Source organism: Panthera tigris, chromosome A1, assembly GCF_018350195.1.
Source record: "Panthera tigris isolate Pti1 chromosome A1, P.tigris_Pti1_mat1.1, whole genome shotgun sequence".
In the NCBI taxonomy this organism is placed as follows: Eukaryota; Metazoa; Chordata; class Mammalia; order Carnivora; family Felidae; genus Panthera; species Panthera tigris.
This window is the reverse complement of record NC_056660.1, coordinates 121415779-121426641: the sequence shown is the minus strand read 5'-3', so window position 1 is coordinate 121426641 and position 10863 is coordinate 121415779. Positions and strand designations below refer to the sequence as shown.

Sequence of the window (10863 nt, the reverse complement as noted above, 5' to 3'; positions counted from 1 at the left end):
GTCTCTTTTGATTCACATATTTATTACAAGTTCCAACTCCAAGTTTACATTGCTTGGGGAGGCAGGAAAAAAATAGGAACCCTATTTCCATTCTAAGCTACTATCCATTTAATAACAGCTTTTTGGCAAGGTAATAGCTATCTAGAACTTAAGAGAACACCACTTTGTAAGATGCATCCCAATTTCAGAAACATTAAAATATGAGAAGTACTTCTCAAAATTGAAGGATCATGTGGATAAAAGATGTGACTTTTTTCCTCAGTGTTTCTCCTCTTCCCTCAATGAAAGCCTCTCTTCAGGCATTGTCCATAAAGTGGCCCAGGTGGAAACTCTCTGGGCAGGATTCCTGCCTGGCCTGGCTGGGACAGTGTTCTTGGAGGAGACTTTAGAGAGGATCAGAAACTTCTCCAGCTGATAGAGAATTGTCTCATCAGGATAGATAGAAGGAACGAGTTATTCTCCAAAGTTTACTATCAACTTCCTTATGGCCTTCTCTCTGCTCCTCTGAGACTCATCTCCTCTCTTTGTACCAGGTGGGGCTTGTGAGAGATCACTGTTGCTCAAACTTAGGCATCAACCAACCTCTGTGCTATTGCTCATTTAAGTCACCTTTTTTAAAAGTAACACTTAGCCTCCTCCAAAGAAATAATGATGAAATATCCATTTTAGTGTTTTTTAGACATTAAAATAATCACATACCAAGTAATATAACAAATGTACCCAAGTACCACCTACAATCATCTTGTGAACCATGAAGAACATGTTCCAACTTTAGGACACAGAGTAACTGCTATCAGAGAATATTCGGAGGCATCAGAGAGTCCCGATGGACAATGCTTCTTCACTAACTACAGTCACCAGTGCTTCCCACAACCCATGACAGCTTTGGTCATGGTTTTGAGGGATTCACAGGCCCCCTGCATGCTATCTGTGGATCTTCATAAAATCCCCCATGCTTAGTCCTACACCCTTGGCACATAGATCCAGAGAGTGGGAGGGATTTGCCAGAGATCTCAGAGTTAAGAGCACAGAGCAGCCACTTGAATAAAGAATGCATCAGGAAAAAAACATACAAGATTCCTGGACTGGAACAGGAGAGGAAGGAGCTAGAGACTAGACCTCAGGCAGCAATCGCCACCACCATGTATCAGCAATGACCTGCTCTGTGCCAGGTACTGAACTAGGTATTTTACAATCCCAATTTCCTTCTGCTCCCATGCTGGGGATCTTCAACATCCACCCAATCAATCCCTGTTCCAGCTGACACTAAAAGCTACCTGAAAGCTGACTTGCCACAGTCAACAGTGTGTTGGGTTCTAAGAGCCCTGCTCTGCCTAATAGTGCAAAGTCTGCTGCTTGGTATGAGCCATCACTTTGCACTGAAGGATGGCAGCTGACTGAGGAGGAGAGGGAGTTAGAGCTTCCCAAGGCTTTATTGAAATGATCCAAATAAAACAGAGTTCCTGACATTTAAAAAGCTGCACTTGGGCAGAGATCCATGCTGTCTTATCTGGAGGTAGAAGAGGATTTTGAAGTAACAAAGAAGAAACATGTAAATGAACATCAAGTAGTGGGGTGCACACAGGTGAGTGGGCAGTAAGAACCCATTTGCTTCTTAAATCCTTAAAGTCTGGCTCCTGTCTTCACTCTATTGAACAGCTGTGTGTGTGGGGGGGAGGGCCTGTCGGTAAAGCATCTTTAAACTTCTCAGTGATCTCATAATTAACCATAGCAACACCTATTAACACAACCAGCATATGAAAGGCAGTCAGTTGGAACCAGGATGAAGCTAAAATTCTTTTAGCTCCATACCCAATGAAGTAAGTCATCCATCTCCAATGTATTTCTTTTCAACACTTCAGGACCCATTATCCTGAAAGTTGACCCTAAAATGGTCAATCACTGACAAGGGGGAGACCACAATTTCCCTTCCTTCAAACCAACTGGCTAAGGCTCCCCTCCTACCTATTCTCCCACCCCTACGGATTCATGCTTGTCTATTCACTCTGCTGACTGTCTGCAGGGCTCAAGAGAGCCCTAGTAAGCCTAATAGCAAAGCTTTGGGGGTGACACTATAGTCCACATCCTGAGTGAGCCCTCTTCCTAATCTGACTCCATTACGGACGTGTAGATGAGGCAGGTGTGGGGTTTTTTTTTTAATGTTTTTTATTTATTTTGAGAGAGCAAGCACACAAGTTGGGGAGGGGCAGAGAGAGAGAGAGAGAGAGAGAGAGAATCCCAAGCAGGCTCCACACTCTCAGCACAGAGCCCAACACAGGGCTCAAACTCACAAATTGTGAGATTGTGATCTGAGTTGGAATCAAGAGTCGTACACTTAAACTGACTGAGCCACTCAGGCACCCCAAGGCAGTGTGTTTTAAACAGTACCACCAAAGATACTGCAATCACCACTTCACCCCTAGGAAACATTCACACTGCCCCCTGAGTCACTAGGTATCTGTCAGAGCTTAACCCATCCCTTCCTCCCCTATTTCTAAGTCAAGCCTCAGGAACTGCTTTCCCTTGGAATGACTTGCCTGTCATAGAAAGAATGTGGAACTGGGAAATAGGAAATGTGGATCCTGCCCCTGACTCCACTGAAAAGTAATTAAGAAACTTCTAGAAGTCACTTAAGGTGTGCATCAGTCATGTCGTCACCTGTGAAATAGTCACAAAACAATCTGTCCTCGCTCACAGAATTACTGTGAGAAGCACAAGAAATTTGTTTACTTATAATTGCTTGGTAAGTTTGAAGCACCATAAAAATCGTAACAGCAACAATTCTCACTATGAAGACATACTTGTAATTTCTCATTATCTTCCTTCTTTAAGCCCCTGAGATTAATGCCAGTATTATGTTCGTTTTGGAAATGAGGAAATAGACTCAAGTTGTCAACGTAGCCACAGGCATATAGCCAGTAAGAGACAGAACCAGGACTCCAACTCAAGATATCTGACTCTAAAGACAGAATTCTTGAAATACTGTTTAATACATGATAGTAGCTAACATTTAATGAGTCCTTCTTATTACGGGCCAGGTTGTGTTCAAAAATTTCCCATCTCTTAATTCATTTATGCCTCAAACTCTAAATGCTGGTACTATTATGGTTTCCATTTTACAGATAAGGAAATAGTGAAGTTACACAATCTGCCTCCAAGTTTACACAGTTCACAAGTGACAGAACCAGACATTTTGGTCAGCATTCTTATCCTCTATCTCATCTCACATTATATATACAGTTGGAAGTTACTGATTAGCAAACAAGTCCCATATTGACCCATAAGTTCATCAATATTAATCATAAAGTGAGTGCCTGGCAAGTATCATGCAGCCAGGCCCCAACAAGGGGCTGGAGTCACAGAGATAAAGCCACTCGTCCCCACCCTCCAGGAGATGACAGCCATATAGGAGCAGCATGTAATTAATTAATAATTAATAAGGAAATAGTTAATGAGGATGGATACGAAAACAACCTTTCAGACTACATGACCTCTAAATAGAGTATTAAAGTGGTTCAGTCAACACTCAAAACATGATATGGCATTTCCAGTAGGGAGAACAACGTATGTGAGAATGGATATGGCATGGGAGCATGGAGTTGAGGTTTCTTTCATTCTGTCAGAAACACATTTTCCATTTGCCAGAACTAGCCTAGCCCTTCTTTCTTTCATTCATTAACAAGAATGTTTTCTTATTGAGAGGGGGAGAGGGGGAGAGGGGGAGAGGAGGAGAGGGGGAGAGGGGGAGAGAGAATGAGAATCCCAAATGGTCTCCACACTCAGCATAGAGCCCAATGCGGGGCTCGATCCCACAACCCTGGGATCATGACAGGAGCCAAAATCAAGAGTCAGATGCTAGACCAACTGAGCCACCCAGGCGCTCCAGTAACAAGTATTTATTAAGCCCCCATATCCAAAGACTGTGTTTAAGTGAAAAATAGATGGCAAGAATAAAAGGAAGCTACTATTAATGGGCACTTATTATATCACAAGCACAGTATAGGCACTTTTTAAAATCATTACAATCACCTGATGGATCAACATGTTACTCCCTTTTTACAGTTGAGAAGCCTACTAAAAAAGGTTCAGTGACACAGTTAGTGTTACGCAGACAGAAGTTTCATCGAGATCTGTCCTGTCCCGGATCCTGTACTTCCATCACTGTAGTGAGTAATGCATAGCTACTTTGTCTTTTTCTTTTTCCACTAGTGAGGATTCAAACAGACCATCTCTCTGCAAACAAATATTGCCTGACAGCTGACAAGGAATACCAATTTGGTCTGTCACTAAAACAGAGCGCAAAGTCAAGTGGCTCACAGAGATCTCTAACCCCTAACCCTGACCTTATTATTACTGTTTAACTATCCTCCAATTTAGACCTTCCACGCACCATTGGTTAAACTGCTGGTGGCCAAACAAGGTGATCTGCCATCTCTGCTGATTCCTGCCTTAGACGTTGTCACAACAATGATCACTGCCAGGAAAGAAACGGGCATAATAACTGCCACATTCCCAATCCACTCCCTATCCCTAATTCCCTGAAAAGCCAACCTTGGTTTTTTGATGGACAGCTCCTTTCCTCCCAACTCGTAACTCTTTGTTGCGAACCCTGTCATTTAGGTTGCTGCATTTGGTTTGAATCAGAGAGGAGACAGTACTTCTCCCAAACTCAGCCTTGCACAGAAACCTAGAGACCACAGGGAAGTGGGACCAACCACAAGTACTGGAGTTCTTGCACTGATTGGCTAGTGATACACTCCCCCCCCCACCCCAGCGAGAGTAGTAAATTCTTATGTGGGTCAAAGAGAACCCAGGAAGGCTGGCATAGAAGTGATGGGAGGAGGCTGCTTCATTGGTAAAAGGAAAGGCACTGTTTTAGCATTCTAAACAGGTGCTCAGTTTGAGTCATGTTCATGCATTCATTTATTCATTCAATAAACACTGAATGATTGATCACATACTATCTGCTCAGACCATCTGCAAGGTGGTCTGGGGAAGCAATATTAATACTCCCTGTCCTCAAAGGGCTTACAGTGTCATGTGGGATACAGACAAATTCACAGGCAGTATTAACAGTACAATGTCATGGTTAAGAGCCCAGGGCACCTGCCTGGTTTCAAAGAGTTCCCACCACTTAATAAACTGAATGACCCTTGGTCAATTACTTAACCCCTCTAGGTCTCCATTTCCTTATTGATAAAATAAGGACAAAATGGCACCTATCTCATAAAATTGCTATGAAGACTGAATGATTTAAAACATTTTAGAATGGTTCCTGACCAACAATAAGTACTCCATGCATGTTTCTTGCTATTGTTCTTTTAGGACTATAAAATAGGTCTCATGGGTATCTCAGGGTCCCAGAAGAATGCCAAGTAACACCAGTTCACCTAGTCCAGAAGCTACTGAAAGGAGGGGACTCCTAAAGCAAATCTTGAAAGATAAATAGGGAATGAATTATCCAGGGGAAGAGAAAGGAAAAGAGTGTTCCAGGTGTCAAGATAGTATATGCAAAGGTTAAAAAAAAAAAAGTACATGGCATGGGACTTACAATATTCTGGTATGCTGGACTAGGAAAAACGGGAGGGTGGACCAAGAGAAATAAGGAGACATAAGGTGGAGAACAGCCATGCAGGATATAGGAGGTAATAATGATCATTAATGAGTTTACACATCAGAGATTCTCCAATAGGTATGCTGTAAATGACTCAATTGAGGAATTATGGTTTCCATAGCTTAGCAAATATTCATGTCCAGGCACAGGGAATATTTTAATAAATTCAGCTCGAGTGTTCCTTTCTTGACCACCCTAAGTTCCCAAGGCATTATTTAGTTCACTTTTGTATCCCCAGAGCATAGAGAAGTCTCTGACTCCTAGTAGGTGCTCAATAAATATTTGTTGAATGAATGAAGAAATAAATGAGTGAAGAAGACAGACACAGCCTCTGTCCCCAGGAAGCTTACAAGATGAGCAGTTTGCCACTGGGAGTTTGAGTCAAGTGGACCTTGGTATATGGCATCACAGGACTGCTCAGAGGAGTCAAGAAGTAAAAAAAAAAAAAAAAACTCAGAACTAGTGAGCCAAGATGCTTTAAGAGCAAGCCACCAAGGTTAGATTGCAACCTTAGTTAATAGAACACATGTGTCCCTGCCTGATGCATTACCTCCCAGCAGTAGCCAGCCTTCTGGGACTCTGCAGAGCATGCAGAAAGGTTGACAGCTTACAATCAATACCATGTTCACTGATGCAAGGAGCAACATTATCACATCCAAGATATTACCCCCACATCCCAGCTCTAGCACTAAATATTCCCCATAACAAGGCAAAGGGAAGTGACAAGAGCTATTATTTTCAACCCTTCCACTTTGAAACAAGAGGTGAGGCAAACCTTCCCGTGGATGTTCTTTGGAAAGGCAAGCAGTTCCCCAAAGAAATCACTCAGAGCTAAACCCACGCCTAATACAGCAAGACAAGGATGCTACAAGATTGGCATTTTCATTTGCCTTGGTGTCCACAATCTAGAAGGGGAGACTCTGTGGGCAGTGGAGAGGCACAACAACAAATTAGAGGTGGGTGAATAGTCGGACTGGTGGGGAATGTGTAAGGTGTGAATGCTGGAATTTATTCTCCATGTCCAAGTCACTCTAATAAAAAAAAAAGATACTTGACTCCCCCCCCCAACTTTGACTTTCTTATTTCAGCTTCTTTGACTGTGGCATAATTGAAAGTCATATTTCATCTAGGTTAGTGGTTTCCAACTGCAAGTGCAGGTACCTTATGAACAGTCAGCCTGAATTTATCAAAGACAGCAGCAAACAAATGCATGTTAAACAGCACCTATTTCTCTGCAGGAAAGAAAGTGGGGTGGGTCGTGTTACAAGGCAGCCACAAAGCAGTACTGCTCAGTACCCTGCAGCATGGTTCCCTAGCCTATGATGGAACTCTTAACAGGAAGAACACCAGGGCTAGGACACCAGGGTTGTTTTCTTCATTCCGTGGGACATTTATTCAATGGCAGCCTCCATTTTTCAGCCCTTCATTTCCTGACAAGATGAGGGATATTGCTTACTTTTCATTCCTTTTTGGAAAGGCAGAAAGGTTAATTAGTTACATCTGACATGCTTGTTGATAAAGGAATCAGCTGACGCTCAAAGATGGGTATATTCATTGAAGATCTGACAAATGTCATAGAAATTCTAAGTGTTCATCATGGAAAAGAAAGCTCAGTTCAAAAGCTGAGGTCTTCCAAAGTACAAAAAGAATGTGCCATTTCACAAATAAAATGTGGCTCAAAACAGCTCTTCACTGTGACCAGCACAAGCACGGTTAACTAACTCCCATCAGTCTCCAATGATGGCCCCAGAGGGCCATACGGTTGAATCTTGCAAGAATGGCAATTACATTTTTCCCTCTTCTCCCACATTAAACAAATGATGGATTCTTCTTAACCTATCACACACACATGCATGCACACATGCACACACACGCATAGCCTCAATACCCCACTAACAGATCCTTCTCTCTCAGGTAACCATCTCTGAATTCATGATTCTGCCTGTCAGAATGGTGGGTGCTTCCCAGCTGCCTAAGAACACAACCTGGAAACAAAGGTTGTAAATTTTTTTTTTACTGTATTTTATATCTGAACTGGGGATTCATTTACACATTAAAACTCTGCTGCCTTGGTGGATAATAAAATTATATGGCTCCAAGTTAAAGTGTAATGACGTCCTTTCTCACCTGCTTGTTATGTTGCTTAGTCACAACAATATTTTGGATGGAACAACTATCCTAGTAATGAGTAACAATTGACTATTATAGTTTGTGGTGACATTTCAATTTTCTCAGGCTCTTGCATGATCAGGGAAGTGTTTTTATCTGCCCACATTTGCACAGAAAGTTACTCCAAGATCAAGACTAAAACAAGGTCTTCTGAATCTCCAAGATCAGCCTTATTTCGTTGTGGTTTTTTCCCCCTCGTGTACCTAAAACTCATGTGTCTACTCAAGTGTAGGTGGAAGGTGTGAATAACAAGTTTTAATTCATACTCAAAGAGCTTTCAACATTTCTGTCTGTGGTACCACAGTTCTGCAGGTGCTGGGAGAAGTGTCCCACGCCAAGTCTCACTAGTGTCCACAATGGCACAGATTCACACAGATAGGCCATTACATTTATTCACTACATTAATTATCTACCCACAAAAAAAAATGCTGTATTATTTGCCTTCCTATAGGTATTTGACCAAACCATTGTTTGTATTTGATTATGTCTCAGTAATTAAGCTACACAGATAAACAAGATATCATAACCCCAAGGAGAAGAGTCTAATAAAAAATGTAATTCCAACAGGTAATTGCAATAGAACATGGTTAATACAATGGCAGAGATAGGTGTAGTTTATTATAGGTGTAAAGAGTTAGAGCATCTCATCTTCTGGAATGGATGAAATGAAGTTCAATCCTAAGGGAAGCCAGATGGGGGTAGCCAGATGAGCACAAACATGAGCAAAGGTCCATGTTGAGAAGCCCCACCCACCTCCGAGCTCCACTAGTAGTTTGATTTTGTTGAAAGGCTTTTGGCTAGGATTGGCCAAGTGCTGGGGAAAGAGCAGGGCCAAGGCTGCAGAGGGCCATTTAGAGGATTTAGGTGTCACTCAGCAGTTAATGGAGTACTGCTGGAAGATTCTTAAGAAGAGAATTGACACAGATGGAATTGCATTTTCAAAGATAATTCTGGTAACTGTACAAATGACACATGTGAGGTAGACAAGATTGAAAGCAGGGACCTTACTTAGGAAGCTGTTGAAGTGGTCCAGGAAAGAGAATGAGGGCCTGAACTGGGGGTGTAGGAAAAACTGAAGTGGTGTTATCAGTATAACTCAGAGACTGGCACGAGAGCCAATAGTTAATAGCTAAGATGATAAGCAATAGTATGAAAAGAGGTAGATAGTGAAGGAATGAGATTAGGGCTCAGGGGGAGGAAAAGAGAAAGGTAAGAGGTCTGCTTCAGGACATAATGAGTTTGAGGAGCCAGTAGGGCAGCTAGGGAGAGAGAGAGAGAGAGAGAGAGAGAGAGGAGGGGGGGGGAGAACTATGACCTAGATATTACTGGATATGACAGACCGTTAGTCATCAGTGTGTCCTGGCCTTTATGGAGGGAATGGCACAGGGAGAGTGCAGATCAAAACTCTTCCAGCAGTGGAGAGGATCCTGGGGAGCACACTCAGGGGTAATGGCGCACACCCCAAGTAGTAAAGAAGGAAGCATTAGAGTCACAAGAACCGTAGGCAAAGCATATTTCAGAGATAAGGGAGTAGATATTTGCCCACTGTAAAATACAGTTTCGAGGCTCCTGGGTGGCTCAGTCAGGTAAGCGTCTAACTTGGCTCAGGTCATGATCTCATATGGTTCATGGTTCATGGGTTCAAGCCCTGCATCCGGCCTGTGCTAACAGCTCAAAGCCTGGAGCCTGTTTCAGATTCTGTGTCTCCCTCTCTCTCTCTGCCCCTCCTCTGCTCACACTCCATCTCTCTCTCTCTCTCTCTCTCTCTTTCTCTCTCTCTCAAAAATAAAATATTAAAATAAAAAAAAAAAGAAAATACAGTTCCTATCAATCTATTAAAAAAAAACAACAGGGTTCTGAACCAAAATGGCAACATAGGAAGACCCTGAATCCACCTCCTCCAGGGACACACCAAGTCTGCAGCCACTTATAGAGCAATTCTCCCTGAAGAGGAACTGAGAACTGACTGAACAGCTTCTGCACAACAAAAGACCACAGAATGACAAGAGGGTATGTCTCAGCCAAGGTAACAAGGGAGGCGGCCTCACCTCCCACCCAGCAAACTCCAATGGGGAAGGATAGTACTAAGGGGTGTGAGCAGATTCATCTGACCTGGGGCATAGAATAAAAGCCTCAGTTTAAGAGGGCATCTGGAATATAAAGGAAAAAGCCTTAGAGTCTGCCAAACGGTGGAGGAGCTGCTGGAGCTCTCCAGGTTTAAGCACCCAATCTAAGTTCCCTGTGCACCTTAATAGTGTACATGGGAACAGATTCGAGGCACTATCACTGGCCAGCTCTGGGGCCCCTCGCCCACACCAGCCCAAGCCCTCCCACTAAGGTGGCCTCAGTGCAGCACACACCAGCACACCCCTGGTCAGCACTCACTATAGCTCCAGCCATCTCATTAAGGTGACACAGGTGCAAAGCACCTCCAGAACACTCTAGACCCATACCACGTTGGCTCTGGACTAATTGCTAGGGTACCCTGGACTCAGATCACTCCTGGACCTCTTGGCTCATGCCTGCTTCGGCTCCATTCACCCCAACAAAGCACTCCCTGCCCGGAATACCCCAAAACATGCTGGCCCCTATCTGCCTGGGGTTCAGCCAGCCTGCCAGGGTATTTTCTGTGTGGAGACCCCCAGGACCTCCTGGCTTATACCCACTTTAGCTTCAGCTATCCTTCCAAGGCACCTCTATATGGAGAGCCCTGGGAACCCCTACCATGCACCCACTTCAGCTTCAGCTGTCCAAATGGGGCACTCTTTATGTGGCGAGTCCTGGAATCACCCCAGCCCATGCCCACTTCAGCTCCGACCATCCCAATAGTGCAGAAACTATCTCATCCCAGAGAGAAACTGACTGTAATACACTAATAGTTGCAGAAATTAATGCCTCCATTTACTTCAACGGATAGATCATTCAGGCAGAAAATCAAGAAGCAAACAGCATCACTGAACAATACTTTAGACTAGATGGACTTAATAGAGCCAAACAGAACATTTCATAAAAAAAAAAAAAAAAAAAAAAAACAGAATACCCATTCTTTTCAAGCATACATAGAACATTCTATAGGACAG

The 10863-nt window shown here is 43.2% G+C and overlaps 1 long non-coding RNA gene across 1 annotated transcript; it reads left to right on the top strand.

Moving 5' to 3' along the window:
- Positions 1-1754: 1754 nt before the first annotated feature.
- On the top strand, positions 1755-7659 carry LOC122231343. Its single transcript, XR_006208537.1, has 3 exons — positions 1755-1820; positions 4063-4166; positions 7529-7659. It is a non-coding gene; the product is annotated as an uncharacterized LOC122231343 (long non-coding RNA).
- Positions 7660-10863: the final 3204 nt, after the last annotated feature.